This window comes from Rattus norvegicus, chromosome 6, assembly GCF_021556685.1.
Source record: "Rattus norvegicus strain SHRSP/BbbUtx chromosome 6, alternate assembly SHRSP_T2T, whole genome shotgun sequence".
In the NCBI taxonomy this organism is placed as follows: domain Eukaryota; kingdom Metazoa; phylum Chordata; class Mammalia; order Rodentia; family Muridae; genus Rattus; species Rattus norvegicus.
Window position 1 is genome coordinate 117,623,122 of NC_141539.1, and position 18,809 is coordinate 117,641,930.

General features: G+C 36.1%; 1 long non-coding RNA gene across 1 annotated transcript in view; it reads left to right on the forward strand.

Moving 5' to 3' along the window:
- The first annotated feature begins 356 nt into the window (after positions 1 to 356).
- Positions 357 to 18,809, forward strand: part of LOC120103593 (uncharacterized) — a 104,632-nt gene continuing 86,179 nt past the window's right edge. Inside the window, exons 1-2 of the long non-coding RNA XR_015623497.1 lie at positions 357 to 573; positions 786 to 944. This is a non-coding gene — a long non-coding RNA (uncharacterized LOC120103593). The remainder of the gene's footprint in view (positions 574 to 785; positions 945 to 18,809) is intronic.

Here is an 18,809-nt window from a genome sequence, read left to right on the forward strand (position 1 = left end):
TTTTGGACAAAATAAAAGCTTTGTCTTAAGGGCTATTTTGCACAGCGTAGCTTATTTACTCTTATCTCCATTCTTTATTCATCAGGTACAACTAATAAATAAAAAATGTGCTGAAGTCCTCAAACATTCTTCGGCAAAAAATGACCCCTGGTCAGAACCACTATTTTAGTTAAGTACTTGCTGCAATTTGGGTATATGGGATTTTGATGTCAGGATAATTTTTAATGCACATAATAGATAAATCTGAAGTCTCACTTAGTATTAAGCTGTTTCTTCCCGTTGTTATATAAATCTAGAGGTGTGTAACTTACAGCTTGGTTGGCTATTGTATGTCATAAAGGACCCAGAGTTCTCTTAGCTTCTGCTGGACTATTCCTCAGGCATACATTCTGAGAGTCGCCTCCTTGTTCAAACTGCTGCTAGACATCCAACAGTCAAAACCGTTTTCCAGGGATTTTGAGTGAATATGTTTGCTTGAACTTAAAAGGAACTTTGGAAGTCACATGCTTCTTCTCATTAAAACAGCCCCAATAGCTACTTTTACCTTCATGGAAGGCAGACAAACATGTGAAGGTAGAGAGATGGCTTAGTGATTAAGGATATGGGATGTTTTGTCAAGTAAGTTGGATTCTATTCCAGCACGTATATGGAGACTCACAAATGTCTGTGGCTCTACCTCTGGGGTATTCTGATGCCCTCTTCTGGCCTGTATGGCACCAGTGATGTGTGCAGACAACGTACCCATTACACATAAAATAAAGCCGTAAATTGTTTTCTTTATGCAGGTGAAGGCAGACACGAGATAAGGCAAAGCCTGTGATTGGACAGTGAAAAAGCAAGGCAGGCACCGCATTTTGAAGGGAGAGAGAGAGGAGAAAGGCAGAAGAACCAAGATGGGACCAGAAAAGGATGACCCAGATTCGTGTGCCCTTAAATGGCCTCAGGTAGTCATCAATATTTCATAAGGGATGGATTTTTATAGAACAATTTGTCTTATCTAGGTGGGCAGTTTATATCATTATCAATTGGTTGTGAGTTTATTGGGCAGACCTTTTGTGGGTTTTGAATTTACTGCCATAAATCTGATTGTTAAATTACAAGCTTATTGAGTTTTGATTTTAACGGGCTACCAGGAGTCGTAACTAGAACCGCAGTGGGCAGATGCTGGGAATGTGATCAGAGTCCGCAGCCAGAGAGCTGCCAGAGAGGCGGTCTCGGTATGGAACTGCTGTGGTAGTGACCCGCCTTGGAAACGAGAGAGATGGCGAAATTGCTGTCCGGCTCAGAGAGTAGCCAGCGGCAGCATGGGATGGAGATTGGGGGATGATTGGAGTCGGGTTGCTCTTTAAGATGAAAATATCCCGCAGATGTCATGTGGCCCGATACAGCCAGCTCTAGCGTGGCCTAGTAGGTTCTTTAATTTAATATTCACCACTATATAATGCAATCATTAAAAAATAGAAGTCTTGTGGCTGAGCACAGTATTTCTTGTCTCTTTGTGAGATCACAGAGAAAAGAAAGGGACAAATGGATAGCAGAAGTTTCTTTTAGAAGATGCTGCACGATGTTAGAAAGCCACTCTTATCTGAAAAGAGCCTTACTTCTAAATAAAATATCACAGAGTTGCTATAGAATGTATAAAATGAAAGTATACTTAAAATATGTGAAAACTGGGCTCAAGAGACATTTCAGCAATTAAGAACATGCACTACTCTCACAGAGGGACAGCATTCCATTCTCAGGACTTGCATTTGAAAACTTGCAAACACCAATATTCAAGCTCCAGGGGATCTGATGCCCTCTTCAGGACTTCTGCACTTTCAGGAGCACATGCCCAATCACCACCTGACACAGGAACGTGCAACAGAAACTAGAATTTAAAGAAAATACATGTGGATAAAACAATACAATTTATTTGCATGCTTAAACATACTTTTTAAACATAGTGTTTTGTCTCCATCTTTTAAATATTTTGACGTGTGTCTACTTTTTCTGAACTATCATTAAACATTTGCATTAAGCATTTGCATTCCATGTATTAAGATTAGTTCTTAGGCAGCGTTATCCCGAGATAAAAGTTCAAGACCAAGGTTTCTGAAAAGAACATTCATGTAGAGAGTGATCGCTGGAAACAGGAAGGAGAGTATGGGAGGAGCAACCATCCAGGAATGTGCTTCCAAGTCCCTCATCAAGACAGAAGACTGATGTTAGATGCTACACAGCGTCCTAAGCAGTATTGGAGAGAGAGCAGCTCATGATCTATCTACCTGGGGAAAATGCCTTTGTCAAACTTTTATGTCCTCACTAGTGAGCAAGATTCCCAGTTGTCCATGAATGCCTGTCAGGTACACATGGCTTCTCACTCAGTTCTTCACCCCTCCACAACCCTTAGCCAAAAATATGGGATTCATATCAGGTAGGCAGGATATATACACCTCTTGACTGAAGCTGGGTTTGGAGATGTGACAAATGCATTAGGCTAGACAGAAGTGATCTGAAACCTAGCAGACTAGGAAACGATTTTCTGGTCCTGAGTTTCCTATTTAGGAGGACAGATGTAGGGTGTATTATTTGCCGCTGTCTTGAAGAGCAGTGCTAGAGTTAGAAAGTCTTCTTTTGAAATCATATACAGGAGATACACACACACACACACACATTTATAAATACATATGTATATATACACACAAAGAATGGGAATATGTATGTATACGTGTACATATACACTTGTATATGAACATACATCTATTGTAAATGTATACATGTATATGTTCTTATGCCCCAAAGCTACAGCAACGTGTATACATATTGATATATTCAGTGTTTTTGATAATAAATATTGTAATTTATAATGTACTACCTTTGAAAACATACTGCCTTGTAACTTAGGAAGCATTACATGGAATAAATGGTATCTAATATGTTCTTTCCTTTGAATCAGCCATGATGCAACAATCGTTTGTACCAATCAATTTCTCTTTTAGCCAATACAGAATGATCTGACCAATATGTTTGATTCAACATTGGCATTTTGGGACACATAGCTCAAAGTGTCATAAAAGTTTTCTTTAAAGTGTATCATATTAGGTATTTGAATCAAGTGATTATAAAAATAAAGATAGAAAGTAAGGATGTTGTTCCTATAATGAAGCCCATAAACATATAAAAATGAGTTCTCAATGAATTCTGACTGAAACAGGCTAATAACTCTGTTTGTATTTTAGAAGAAATTATAAAATACACATATAATTTCATAATATTTGAAAAATAATTCCCAATATATTATTTAAAATGTGTTTGTGCCAAATGTATAGTTTTAGAACATAAAAAACTAAATCAATTAAATCAACATTTTTTTGTACCTAAGTACAAAAGGATTATATGTGTTGGCTATAAAGTTCCCATTACAATTTGAGATCTTGAAATTTTTTTTTTATGCACAGCACACCAGTTGTGTGTATTCTTGACTTATAATCTCATTCTCGATTTCAATGAATAGAAATTTGTGCAATTTTGCATTTGTGCAACTATAGTATTAATAAGAGTAAATTCGTCTTATTGTGATTGCATAGAGTCTAGAAGTGAACCTAACGTGAATTTTCAAATTATTGCATTGAAAGTACTTTAGCTTCTATTAAATTCCTTTCCACAAATGTTTTAGTATAAAACACGCATTCTATGGCTGCTCAGAAATGGTTCCTAAGCCTTTGATGGAAGTCTCTGGCTTTTGAAAATTAAAAAGGTTGATTTTAGCTTAAAGGAGAGAGCAGGTCCAGAAATGCAGCTTGTCCATGAACTTGAAGAATATTTGTAAGGGAGAAGAGAGATGGCATTTCTGGGAATTTCCATCACAAAGAAATGAAGTAACTGAAGAGATTTGCTGAAAACACTTGAAGAGCATCAATAGCCAAACATTTTACTTTCAGTTCAAGTGCTGAGTGTATAAACCTGAAGATCTAGTTTCTGTTTATTGTATCACAGCTAAGAATTTTACCTACTCTGTGCTAGCAATTGCTCTCCAGCATTCTGAAGTTTCCTCATTAGTGTTTATGACAAAAGTCTATGAAGAAATGGTAGCAAAGAATGTTAGTCTTATGTAGGATGCTGCCTCCTCACTCCAGGTCAGGGATGATGAGTGGTTCATTCTTCCAATGTTGCCATCAGCCATCAGTGTTTACAACCCTACATCAGTTAGAACTGAGCCCCTTGGGTATCTGCTTTGGTTACAGGACAGAAGGAAGTATTGACCAACTTTTCCTTTCATAATCAACTAACTTCTAAATCTTCAAGAGTTTCATTTACTTTAAGGACACGGAAGTGTTCCCAGGTATTATTGTGTTGCCTTCTGTCTGCAAGGTATAACAACACTTTCACTGATGTGTCCATATTGGACATAGTAGGACCATGTTGTCCTCTCACCTCTGAGAACCACACCATTCATTTAAAAACATCACAGAAAAAAATCTCATAATATTGTAAGCAGCTTTATAATTTTTATTGTGTCACACTGAAAGCTACTCTTTGTTGTACCTGACCCTTGAATTGCAGGTTTGCTTGGCCTGCAAAGGCGGTTGATGCCAGGTATAGTTCAACCTTACATGCGCTGCATATTTTATATACTGCTCTTGTTTCCTTTCTGCTGCTGTGACAAATATCATGATAAAAACACTTTGAGAAAGGGGTTGATGTCAGGTTACAGGTTAGGGTTCATCACTGAAAGAAGCAGTGCAGAAAACTCAAAACAGGGACCTTGAATACAAGAACCACAAAAAAAATACTTCTTAGCTTTCTCACCGGCTCATGCTTAGCTAGCTTTCTCAGACATCCCATTGATGCCTTCCTAGGAAATCTTACTGCCCATAGTAATATAGTTACTGCTTCAGCAATTGGCAGTCAAGATAAGCCTCCTCAGGCTTTCCCATAGGCCAATCTTATCTGGGCAGCTCATAACTGATATTCCTTTCTTGAGGTGACTCTTGTCAGTGTCAATGACAGTCAAGCTAAATGTGGCATATATTTGTGATAAATGTGTATATTAGGTAAATTAAGAGATTGACAGTAATAATATAATAGTATACATTAGCATAATCATGTGTGGGAATTATCTCCATATCTTTTTGTTAACATCCTTGTAACAATGTGAGATAATTCAATGCCTATATCTGAGGTGAAATGAAGTAAGAGATATACACTTTGTAAGCACCAAATACAAGCATGTCTTGAATATCTAATGAGACAATACTTTATTGAGATGAACATCTGGAAAGCTGATATTATAATCAAGAGAGCAACAAAGTGATGAATGGATGGGTAGTACGTTCAGACTGTATACCTAAGAAAGAAGGATGACTCATGTCCTTTGCATGGTGGTGTGAGATTTTATACTCTATTCAGAAAGCCATCCAACTTCGCTTAAAGAGCTGAGTTTTTTGAGGGGTAGGATTGCTGGAATAGAATATGAGTTAGCAACATTTTGGATGTCTGTATCAAAATCTGAAGGGGTCTCAGCAAACATTAAAAGAACCTTAATTTGTCTTCTTGGAGAAAGTAGTGAATTATAATTAAGAATGGAAACTTTGTACAGAGATACTCATTCTATTTCACTGACCTTGGTGAGAAAAGTACATTTTGCATTATTTTGGGTCATATGATTTTTAATGGAATGTGAATAAGTCAAGAGAGAAAGACATAAAAAATTAAGAAGACCCTGGGAGAAGAAAGGACTCTCTTATCCTGGGGTTTTGCCAACAGAAGGTCAATATTCCAGTACAACTAACATTTACTTTGAAGATTTCTTACATAGAGACAATATTCTTTTGATGTTTCGAATAAGATATTTTAACAATAAATGAACATATTTGAGGTCTGAGAATCAATGACCTATGGCCTGTTCCCTTTCTCAGATGTAAACCTTCACCTTTTCAAATAATATCACAAAGATGCCTATTTACAGTAAAAGGTGTGCTTTAACTCCATTGTGAACCCCTTATGAGCCATGCTTTTATCATATGGGATTGCATTCTTCTCAGACCATTTAACACACACACACACACACACACACACACACACACACACACACATACACTTTCATATGTTAAATCTTTATATATCTATATTTAAATAGATATGTTAAATTTTAAAGGATTATTAAAAAACTATAGATGGTATTCACCCTTCCAAACCTTTTTCTGATTTTGTTAAATATATATTATATACTGATTATATATAAATGTAAATATAATATAACATATAAGCTCAGGCCTGTAACTTATATGTTATATAATGTATATGCTTAGACCTATATTTTATATATTATATAATACTTACAACATACACATAATAAAGCAATAAAGCATTTATATATATAATTTTTAATAAAAATGTCTTTAATTATTTATTTATTTATATTTTCAAATGATATCCCCTTTCCCATTTATCCTTCCACAAACCATCCATCCCATATCCTCTCTTCCCCTTCTCCTTTGCCTCAGTTCTCTTTTTCTATAGAGTGACTCATTATATGTTCTGAATTTTCATTTTTTAAATTGGATTTTTAAAATTTACCTTTCAAATGTTATTTCCTTTCCCAGTTTCCCATCCATAAAATCCCTATCCCATCCCATTTCCCCCTTTTTCTATGAGGATGTTCTCCCACCCATTCTCCCACCCCTTCCCACCTCCCTGACTGACATTCCCCTAAACTGGGAGGTCCAGCCTTGGCAGGACCAAGGGCTTCTCCACCTACTGGTGCCCAACAAGGCCATCCTCTGCTACATATGTAGCTGAAGCCATGGATCTATCCATGTGTACTGTTTGGGTAGTGATTTAGTCCCTGGGAGCTCTGGTTGGTTGGTATTGTTTTTAAGGGGTTGCAAACCCCTTCAACTTCTTCAATCCTTTTTCTAACTCCTCCAAAGGAACTGTGAACATTTGCCTCTATGTTTGTCATGCTCTGGCTGAGCATCTTGGGAGACAGCTTTATTAGTCGTCTGTCTGCATGCACTTTTTGGTATCAGCAATATTGTCTGGGTTTGGTGGATGTATGTATATGGAATGGATCCCCAGGTGGGGCAGGCTGTGCATGGCCATTTCTTCAGTCTTTGCTCCATAGTTTGTCTCCATATTTCCCCCTATGAATATTTTTGTTTCCCCTTCTAAGAATGACTGCAGCATCTGTACTTTGATCGTCCTTCTTCTTGAGCTTCATGTGGTCTGTGGATTGTATCTTGGGTAATTCAAGCTTTTTGGCAAATATCAATTTATCATTAAGTACATACCATGTGTGGTTTCTTTTGTGATTTGTTGACCACTATATGTATAGTTTTGATGACATAATATATAATATATTCTATCCATTGTTAATACTGAAGCTTGGCTCTCTCTTGAGAAGACCATAGATATTCTTGCTTGTATTTGTTTTTTCCCTGGTTGTCTTTTCTTTCTATAAATCCTTGTGCTTAAATTAAGGATTAAATCTTTCCTTAATAAACTCTAACTTTGCTTCATATTGACTAATCCTGAATTTCTTTCCTTTAGTGAACTAAAGAATCATGGCTTCACCTGAGTATATGTCTCTTGAGGAATGCTCAAAGCAATATGGGGCTTTTTTTCTAGTCAGGACTTTATTGGCATTGCCTTTGGCAAATTAGTGCTAATCTGAGGCCAGAAATATACCTGTCAGATTTGTTTGCCTTAATGTGCTCCCTCTTTTCTTTATGAACTTGTATCCATTGTTGGACTTTTGTACCAAGAGTATGAGAAATTTATACAAGATAAAATCTATACCCAGGAATCAAGCATAAACTCCACCTTTAAAACTATATTTAATTTACAAAGAGCCGCAGTCAAATACTTATGAGTAAGATGGAGAGCTCTATCATACCTTCCCATATTTTAACTGATCATTTTTGCTAGGTTGTATCCAAAAGTTGTAAGTAGAATAGAGAATAAGGATAATAATTTCCCCTACCACCTCCAAACATTTAAGTAGCTAATATTGTGCAGAATCTTTTTTCTCTATCTTCTATTAGAGTTAAAAATCGTTGTTGGTATTTTTCTCAATGTTCAAAGAATAAAGAAAATGTGATATAATAGCATGTTTGAGTAGAGAATATTAATTTGATTGAAACTTACCATGAGATATAATATGTAGATGACTGGGTCTGGACTCTCATCATTCTTTCCTGGGGAGGACGGGAAGCATTGGAGATAATTGATATGGCTTATTGGATCTACATATTTCTTACTGACATGAAGGTTATAGATGTTGAGGTTTTATTGTAATAGGGTAAATGTTCCCTTTGAAAAGGCCTGAAACACAGTGTAAAAAAATCTTAAATTAGAAAGGATCTTAACTTATAGAAAAAGGATCACCAACAACTAGGCCTCTTGCCCCTCTGCCCCTTACTCCTGGCAGGAATCATAGGAGTCATAACTTTTATGTGTTATGATTACATCATTTTCACTTATGGCTATCCTTGATTAAGGACATGACCTATTAGCAATGGTAGTAGATATATGGAGTCTACTATTCTAAACTGCAACCAACATGGTCTTCATTTTTCCTCCCACTCCACTAAACTTTGGACATATTTCTTTCTGACTCTTGGCCTCTGACCTACCTGTATTTAGAGCATTTACCTTGGAGAACTTGTAATCATAAAATTTCTCCATGCCTTTCAGATTTAAATCATCACTGGACACTTGCACACTATAATCTTACAACATGTTTCTCAAGTAAATGAGAAGCATCTTTTAAAAATGTAATCTCTAAAACCAGACAGTATTCCCATGTTTAAAGAAAATTATAAGTGTAATGGTCATAAATTCTAAACAGATAGTACAGTTTAAGCTCATCACATTGGTCAAATTCTGATGTCTACCATGTAGGAATTTTACTCTAGCTTACCTTAATGCTAGAATACTGTTTCCCAATTTCTTTTTTTTTTCAGAAAAATTGATTTCTATCTGTACACTACCTGAAAATAGTCAAATACAGTCTTTCTTGATGTCTAATACTTCTGATACAATTTTTTGATGTTAAAGTCAATCTAACTTATTCAACATACAGCAAAAAAAGTGCTGTTTTGGGGCTGCCATGAGATAGAAGTCAAACTAGTGAGAGGTAATGAAGTTGGAGCATAGCTGTCCTTAGAGAACCACATTCTAAGTAAGAGCTCAAGAAGTGGACACAGTAGGTGACATTCTCAAGAGAGCATTGGATTGAAAGAACAATGACAGGTTGGGTTCTGAGAGCCTAAGAGAGGCTTTTCCCAATCCTAACAAATTTTGGAACTTTTGTGGGAAGCACAATGAGGCATTTAAGCTTTGAAGAAGGAGTAGGTCACTCTGAGACACCCACAAAAGAAGAGCTTTGATTTCAGGGAAATATGTGAATCTCCATAGCAACGACATTTTTACTTATAGAATATGTAAGTATGATACACACTGTTATAATTCTATTCATTATATGCCAACAAATGCATTAAACAACTTTTACACTAGGCAGGTTTTCTACCAACTATGTTACATCCCTGCCCTTGCGCAACTTATAACAAAGCAATTATTTCTTTATTGATTTGTATGTATTTGTGTCCATGTAGGTACATGTACAGACCCGAGGTCAACATTAGTCTTGGGAATATTTCTTGATTACTCTCCATTTTATATTTTAGTTATTATTTTTTTATTTACTGTGAATGAGTGTGCATACATGTGTGGATGTAAATGTCATCAATCTTATGTGAAGGTTAGAGGGCAACATAGAGGAACAAAATCAATATCTGTCTCTGTCTCTGTCTCTCTGTCTCTGTCTCTCTCTGTCTCTCTGTCTCTGTCTCTCTGTCTCTCTGTCTCTGTCTCTCTCTGTCTCTCTGTCTCTGTCTCTCTCTGTCTCTCTGTCTCTGTCTCTCTGTCTCTCTGTCTCTCTGTCTCTCTGTCTCTCTGTCTCTCTGTCTCTCTCTGTCTCTCTGTCTCTGTCTCTGTCTCTCTGTCTCTTTGTCTCTCTCTGTCTCTGTCTTTCTGTCTGTCTGTCTCTCTCTCTCTCTCTCTCTCTCTCTCTCTCTCTCTCTCTCTTTCATCATTTGACTTTCAGGATACAACTGAACCCATAAGGTATGGTGGCAAGTACCTTTTTCTTCTGATTTTTTCCATGGTTTAGCTTATTTTCTAAGACATTTCTCTCAATAAGTCTATGATCTTGATATTGATATTTCAGCATTACTAGTTGATCAGCTCCAGGATATGCCCTAGATATGCCTCTGTACTAGGATTAGTTCTATGGCACAATGTCTTGTGTTTTATATGGCTGTTCCATTTCTATGCTCAGGTCCTCATGTTGCACAGCAACTAATGATTGAGCATATCTGAAGCCCTTAGTGATTGATTTTTATAATCATGAGTTAGTAGATGCTAGAGAAATATTAGGTCCACTGCATATATCAGAAAACCCTCACAGGCATCAGCTTAAACATGAGAGAAGTTGAATTATTCTTATGCTTAATTATCTGGAAAATATGTTGTACAGGCCGTGATGATGGCTTTCACTCAATGTTTGCAGAGTCTAGTATCTGTAGTTCATCAGTGTTTTGACTCTCAAGTTTGGTGATCATCTTTATGATATAAGGACATTATGTCACTATTCTAAGCATGCTTATGGGGAAAGGTGTGCTTATCTTTGTCTGGAATGCTGAGTAGACTATCATCCTGTCGGAAGTTGTCACATGTCAGGCCTGAGGACTAGGTGTTTGAGAGAGTTAGCTTTTCTTGTCCAGACTATTGCATGGCATGAGCTCTTTACAAGGCTCATTTCAAACATGATTTACATAGACATTTCACAAATTAAGTTTGATGATCTAAATCTTTAAGTTCTGAAATATTAGGTTTTAGATCACTCTTCTGTGAATGTCAAGATTTTACTTAGAAAATAGCCTATGTTTGACTGTGCAGAGTCACAAGAGTTTCGATGAAACAAAATTCAATTGTGGAAAAAATATCTTACAGACTGTTTGAATGTGCAAACTTTTGACCATCCAACACACAATACCATGCTCCTTTGAAGTCTTTAACTCTAAAGGTCTCTATTTTTTGTATAAACATTTCTCTTTTAGTTTCCTGAGAAAAAGCAATAGCAAATATATGTATTTAGACCTTGGAGAGAAACTATTTGGAAGCTTTTTTAAAAAAAATCTTGAGTTTTCATGAGACATGATAAGAAGTGTGGGGGAGATATTGTAAGAGGAGAAAGAAGGGTAAAGTAAAAGAGAATGTGAGAGGAAGATAGGGAGAGAGGTTGATTTCTGATGTTTCTGATAACAGAGGCAAGAAGCTTACAGTGAAAACCTAGAGTGACGAGATCATTGAGATTATCAGGTTTTTAACAGGAGTGTTTATTCAGATGCCTTAACTGGTAGCCTTACCCATAAACTAGAGTTGAGTGATCTTGAAGTTTGTTGTAGTTTATTTTATCTCTAAGAAATAAGCCTGACTCTAGTGCATATTGTGAAAGACTTGTTCTGTGTGTTGGGTTTTTTTTCCTGAAGGAAGTAGCATACATATTTCTATTCATACATATTCATACTTACTATCCATTCACCACAAGTGTGAATTTTGGTTGTTTGTGTAATGCTCTCCATCTATTGTGAAGAGCAGTGTCCTTGATGAGGGATGAGGACTGCATTATTCTGTGGCCATGGGGACAACTATTTAGATTGTTGTTAGGGATTATGCTGTTTTGGTTAAGTGGTGCTTGCAGGTTCTCCTCCAAGATCCATTTCATCACTAGTAGTAAGTAATTGGGACAGAATACTTATCCTCTCTTTGAAGAGTGACTTCACAATAGGAGTAGTCAGGCTCAGGTTAAAACTTCAACAATAAAGAAAAAAGAAGGTAAAAATTCAAATGCACTATACGCCCTTACTGATGCCTACTTATCATTTAATGCCCTTAAAATATATGTATTAGTTTACAGAAAGTGTTTGTAAACTTGGAAGCGGTGGGGAAGTAAGGAAGGAAACAGAGGATAGAATGAAGGATGTATATGATCAAAATACATTATGTGTATGGGTGAAATTTCCAAACAGTGAAAAAAATTAACAAGTATCAAATTTTAAAACCAAAAAGATGAAATAATCACAATGTATCATAACATTTACACTTGCTACTTTGAAGTGTGTGTGTGTGTGTGTGTGTGTGTGTGTGTGTGTGTGTGTGTGTAACATGTACTATGTATGTACTGACCCACATAATAAAGATTATGCTACCTGGATTAAAACATCATACTACTGTCATACCTGAAATAATAAATGCCTGCTTTAGCAATTTCTGTGTCTTACCAGTTTTAAGCAAGTAAAGAGCAGAAGGGAAAAGTATACAGACATCCCTTTGTTTTATATCCACAAAGAAAGATGTTTGTGTCTTTTTCTCACTAGAACTGGCACTATTGAATATTCATGAGAGAAATCCATTTGCCACCTCCTCCCTGCTGGCACACAATATTTGTATAAATATTAAGTCTGTGCATAATTATACAGAAGCAGATATTCCCTAGAGGTTAAATATGCTAACACAAGTAAGGTCTTGCCCTCCTGTAGATTTTACTAACTGAATTTAAATCATAGAAAGGTTGTAAACATCAAAGAAGAACATCATACTTCAGAGTGGCCCAAAGGAATATAACTAGACATAATCAGAGTATGCCAAGTACAGACAAGTTACTTGGGATGATTTTTAAATATGCTTTGCTTTAACAAAATATTTACAAGTTACTTTTCCCTAAATTCCTAGTTCAGTGAAATCTATTACAATGAAAGTGGCTTTCTGAGGATGAGAAGGATGTTGCATACTGTAAAAGTTTCAATCTTTCCTAACAACAGACCAGACATGGGTATCAGTAAGACCCAAACAACCAACCAAAACCAAAATAAAACTAAACATCATACCTATGTATGTTTACTTTGTCAGTCTCTAGACCTTGGTAAGTAAATTCCATTATTCATAATCTTTTATCATTTCTTTTTTGCAGAACTCTCATTGTATATCATGGTTGCAAATTTTATGTTCTTTTGTTTTTCAATGATGTATGTTCTCTCATCTGAAGAGAGAGGAAACATTTTCTTTTTGATTCTTGGTCTTATATGCTCATACAGCCGAAGACAGTATAATAAGTCATACATGGGTGAAATGGCCACTCTGCTAAAGGAGTGATGCAAACAAATTGTTAGTCTGTACTTCTTTGGTATATTCTCTGAAGGTATCAGTTTGACCAAACACATGCTTATCTGCGGGAACAGCATCCATGTGCTCTCTGTGGCAAACAGTTCACTAAGTAAATATTCACTCAGGAAGTTGAAGGGAGATGTACATATTCTAATGAGTATCACATCTGATTTGGAGAGTTGCTCTTCTAAAGAATTGGGCTGCACTTGGATGGCATCGATTCTGGGTATCCAGTAAAATTAGCAACTAAACAAACCCCTGGATTTTTAGGTTAGTAACGGATAACTTATTTGGGTTTCTGAGTACTTGTTTAGGAAGAAAGGGCTAAGCAGCTGAACTTTTGCTTCACGCATTCCTTCCAAGTATCTCCAGGATGAGAAGGTGCTGAAGTGTCTCTGGTGTTCACAACTACTGGCCATAATCACACTTCTAAAGGACAAGCAGGGCTTCTTCACTGGTGTCTGGACACACACTCACTGCATATGATAGTAAGTCTTCTCACAGTTCAGCTATAAGGTTAATATAATTTGTTTCTAGTCCTTAGCTTTTAAATTCTAAAATTATGATTACAGTTTGAATATCTTTCCTCTTTCATGATATAATCAATTGAATCTCTTAATTGCCTATTTCTTTTCCAATATGAGGGTGATTATGTAGACATATAACAATAGCTATTAAGTCTGTTTCTTATAAGCTAGATGTAATAGCGAATATTTTATGTAATTTCTTCTGTGAAATCTATTGGGGCTGATTTTAGAGGCCTTCTATTGTTTAGCTTGAAGATATGAAAAGTGTGGATAAACATGAATTTCTTTCTGTGTAAATCTCTATATACTTGGGTGATTCAATTATAGAGATAGTGTTACTCCAATCTCCTTATACAAATATTCAATTGTGGATTTTTATTATATATTTGTTTTCTAAATCTTAAAATCATTAATTTTAGTCCTAATTCCCTAATTTATCATTGTTTAATAACTTTTTAATACTTGGTAAAGACATCTGATATATTATCTACTTTTAAAGTTATTAATATAGTCACAATGGCTTAACTATATTTCTTTTTTCTTTTTTAAAATTTATTTATTTTTACATTATAGATTTTATTACCCCCCAGTTCACCCTATTATTCCATATTCCATACCTTCTAACCATATCCCTTGCCCTTCTACACAAGAATGCCCCCATGTCACCAACCTCACCAGACCTCTAAACTTCCTGGGGCCTCCAGTCTCTTGAGGGTTAGGTGCATCTTCTCTGACTAAATCCAGACCCGACAGTTCTCTGTTGTATAAATGTTGGGGGCCTCATCTCAGCTGGTGTATGCTGCCTGGTTAATAACCCAGTGTCTGATAGATCTCAGGGGTCCAGGTTAATTGAGACTGCTGGTCCTATTATAGGGTTGCTTTCCTCTTTAACTTCCTCCAGTTTTCCCCTAATTCAACCAGAGGTATCAGCAGCTTCTATTCATTTGTTGGGTGCACAGATCTGGATCTGACTCTTTTCAGTTGCTTGTTGGGTCTTTTGGGGAGCAGTCATGATAGGTCCCTTTTTGTGGATGCCCCAGAGCCTCAGTAATGGTGTCAGGTCTTAGGGCCTTCCCTTGAACTGGATCTCACTTTGGCCTATTGCTGGACCTTCTTTTTCTCAGGGTCTTCTCCATTTCCATCCCTGCATTTCTTTCAAACCAGAAGAATTATGGGTCAGAGTTTTGACTGTGGTATAGCAACCCCATCTCCCACCTGATGCCCTGCCCTTCTGCTGGAGGTAGGTTCAATAAGTACCCAATACTAGATCATGTTCCCCTTTTGCCCCACTTCTCCCTTTCCCTCCCCTGTTCCTCTCTTCCTTTCCCCTTGTGGTTGCTTTCTTCTCCCTCCCAAGTTGTATTGAGGAGTTGACCTTTGTGAGTTCTGTAGACTGTATCTTGGGTATTCTGTAAACTTTATTTTGTTGGCTAATATCCACTTACTAGTGAGAACATACTGTGCATATACTTTTGGGTCTGAGTTACCTCACTCAGGATATTTTCTAGTTCCATCCATTTGCCTGCAAAACTCAGATGTCCTTGTTCTTAATAGCTGAGCAGTATTGCATTATGTAAATGAACCACATTTTCTGTATCCATTCTTCTGTTATGGGACATCTGGGTTGTTTCCAGATTCTGGTTATCACAAATAAAGCCACTATGAACATTGTGGAACACATGCTCCTGTGGCATGGTGGGATATCTTTTTTGTATAGTCTCAAGAGGAATTCAAGGCCCATACCTAAACATAATAAAAGCCAATTATTGCAAACCAATAGCCAATATCAAATGAAATGGAGAGATATTTGAAGCAATCCCACTAAAATCGGGGACAAGACAAGGAAGTCCATTTGCCCCATATCTATTCAATATAATATTCGAAATGCTAGTTAGAACAATAAGACAACAAAAAGTGATCAATCAGAAACTAATTGGCAAAGAAGAATTAACTATATTTATTAATGTAACATTTTCATGTTTTTTTTTACTTTCAATTTATGGATTTGTTTACCTTTAAAGTACATCTCTTGTATGTGATATGATACTGAGGATGTATGGGTAACTTAGCATTTCTCATATACTTTTAGTAAAGGTTTTCAAATGCTTCAATTCCTCTTCTGGCCCACCATCTGAAGGTAGGGGAGAAAAGATGGTAAATAGGACCAGGGGATGTAGTTCTTGAGGCGATTCCAATCCTCCGCTGTCAGGATCCCATCAGTCCAGTTCAGTAGTAGCACTATCTAGCAGAAAACTCCAGTCCTCTGTGAATCTGCATGATTCAGCCAGAGTGACTGGATCATCCGAGGTCCCAGTAGAAGTTCTTCGCCATGCCCCTCTCAACTAATGGAAGATCAGGTAAGAAAAGATGCAAGACCAATGAAGCATTGCAAAGCTAGCTAAGCATGCCCCAGTTGCTGTCAATTGAGACCTATTTATACCCTCTCCAAACACCATTTGCCCTCCTGTGGGTCTTGCTTCAGCAACACAACACATGAATCTGCCTTAGCAAAACATCAGGTGAGCTTGTATCACGTGACATATCCAGAAACTTACACTTAAGTAAAACATGTACATTTAGTATAACCTGTCCTATGTTCCTGTTTAAACAGGATTGCTAACATTTGCTCTAACTGGGGGCTCTTCCTGTCGCTTCATCTTTAATCATGTCTAATCACTTACTTTGTTTCTTATCCTTCCTTTTGTTTTCTCTGTTGAATATAAGCTTTGCTTTTTGTAACATTAAGTAATGGTTATTCCAGGAATAGCAATACACATCTTTAATGATCAAGTCTATTTAGAATTAAATAGACCAGGTAATAGCTCTAAGTAAAGATTTGCTGAGGTTATGGGGCTCAGTCTAAAAAAAAATCAGTTTGCATCATTTTATATATTTTAAAGGCTATTTATAGGTTTTAAAGATGTTTTTATCTTTTGGAACATAAAATAAAATTACATCATTTTCCCACTTTCCTTCCTCAAAGCCTTCCATTGTAGCAAGCTCCAAAATTTTGATTTTCTCAAATTCATGACACTATTTTTATAGACATAGAAATAGAGGCAACCAAAGAATGCTAAGAAATGGCTTCCCAAGAAAGAGCCCTCAATTGGTTATCCAAAACCTAGTGGTCATATCAGAAATCATAAATATACCAATAACTTTATGTGGACTGAGAAGTCTGTATTTTGTATGTAGATATCTACATACCTAGTGACACACAGATACACCATATATACACCCAAACATATATACATACATTTATATGTATGTAAACACACACAAATAATTAGAATTATACTTTTTCCTCAGGGAAACATGTATCAGGGAGTCAGCCCAAATCCACAGATCTTACATGAAAAAATTGGCATGACAGAGTACTATATTCCGTTGACATTTATTTGACAGTCTTAAGTAGAAATGATGGGGACAGGAACTTTGCATTAATCAAAATTGACTTAATTTATTACCTGATGAGGAAGTAATGTTGTAGAAAACATATGCTCATTTATTTGTTTAAGTTTAGCCAGTGGTGACACTTTAAGGCACGGTTATTGTCATGCTTTAAAGTAAATGCTTTTTCATTCAATGAGAGTACAAATTTTCATTGTAATAGGGCCATAGTTTTCTTAATAATTTTCCCTTACTCTCCATAAGATATCTGTTCATTCTTATTTTATAAACTAATGAGTGGAGAGGCAATTTATCATCAATCCATATCAATAAAACTACTTACTACTTAATGTACATAGAGTATAATACTGTTATATGCCATTTTGTGAAGTTATGCATTGAAGTATTTTCTAGCTATTATAAAGCACCTATTTATATTCTTTGAAGCAGCAAAATAAGACAATCATGATGTTTTAAATTTAGATTTATTTTAACAAATAAGTATGGTGTCTCATTTTGCAGAGTAAATAGATGTACCTTAGAGTTCACAGTGTGCTACATGATGTAACACAGAGATCTGTGAGTCCTTGTTCTTGATATATTCCGCCTAATTATAGTGAAGTTAGAAAAATGTCAATTCACAGCTGCTCTTTACACTCCATGAGAAAACAGAGATGCATTCGGAAAAGGCAGTAGAAGGAGGGTAACACAGAGACAGTTTTCTTGAAGTCAACTCTCAGGGTTGAGGAGGTCTCTACAAATAGCCCAGGCATAGTGTGACTGTTGGGAATGAAACATAACACATATAATATGATTTCAATAAAGTGAAAAACAAACAAAGTCCTATTTATTTAAGAAATTGCACAAAACTTAGGGCAATTATACAATGAAGCGTGGCTTTAAGAAAGGATGGAAGTGGAGACCTGGTAGGACCTGAATCAATAGGGGTCATGATGAGAGAATTTGGAGCATGTCTTGTTACTGATGTAGAGTAGGACTGTGCTAAGTAGGAGAGTGTTCACATTTACTTTTGAAGATAATGTCCTTGTAAGAAAGAGTAAGAGTATACACTGAAAATCAACAAAACTTCAGTTGGAGAGATGTCTGCAAGATTGACTGGTCTTCAATGATATGTTCTTATAGAAATATCAATCAACACAATGTGTTTTGTGATGTATATAAAAGTATCAATCACATGGATATGTTACTTTGCTATAAATATATACATTAACATAATCTTACTTGTGGTTAATTTAAGTAGGCTTGGCATTTTACTATATCATTTTGAATAATGAGGAGGAGGAGTTGAGGAGGAGTAGGAGAGGAGGCAGAGACCTTAAATGTTACATTGAATAAAAAATAATCTTCATTTATTTGACTTTTCAAATCGTCTGTCCACCATGGTTTTTTATTTCAGTCAGTTTTATGCTGTTTGTGTGTGATACCTTATAGTATTATGAATTGGTGGAATCTAATCATATTAATCTCTAAAGTTATTCTTTATTTTTTAACAAATTATATATATGTGTGTGTGTGTGTGTGTGCGTGCGTTTGGTGTGTGTACATGTGTGTGTGTGTGTTTGTTTGTGTTGTCATATCAAATTCTGTATGTCCTATTCAAAATAACACATTTACCATCATGTAAGTCTCATTTCTTGCTAACATGTGGAAGTGAGAACC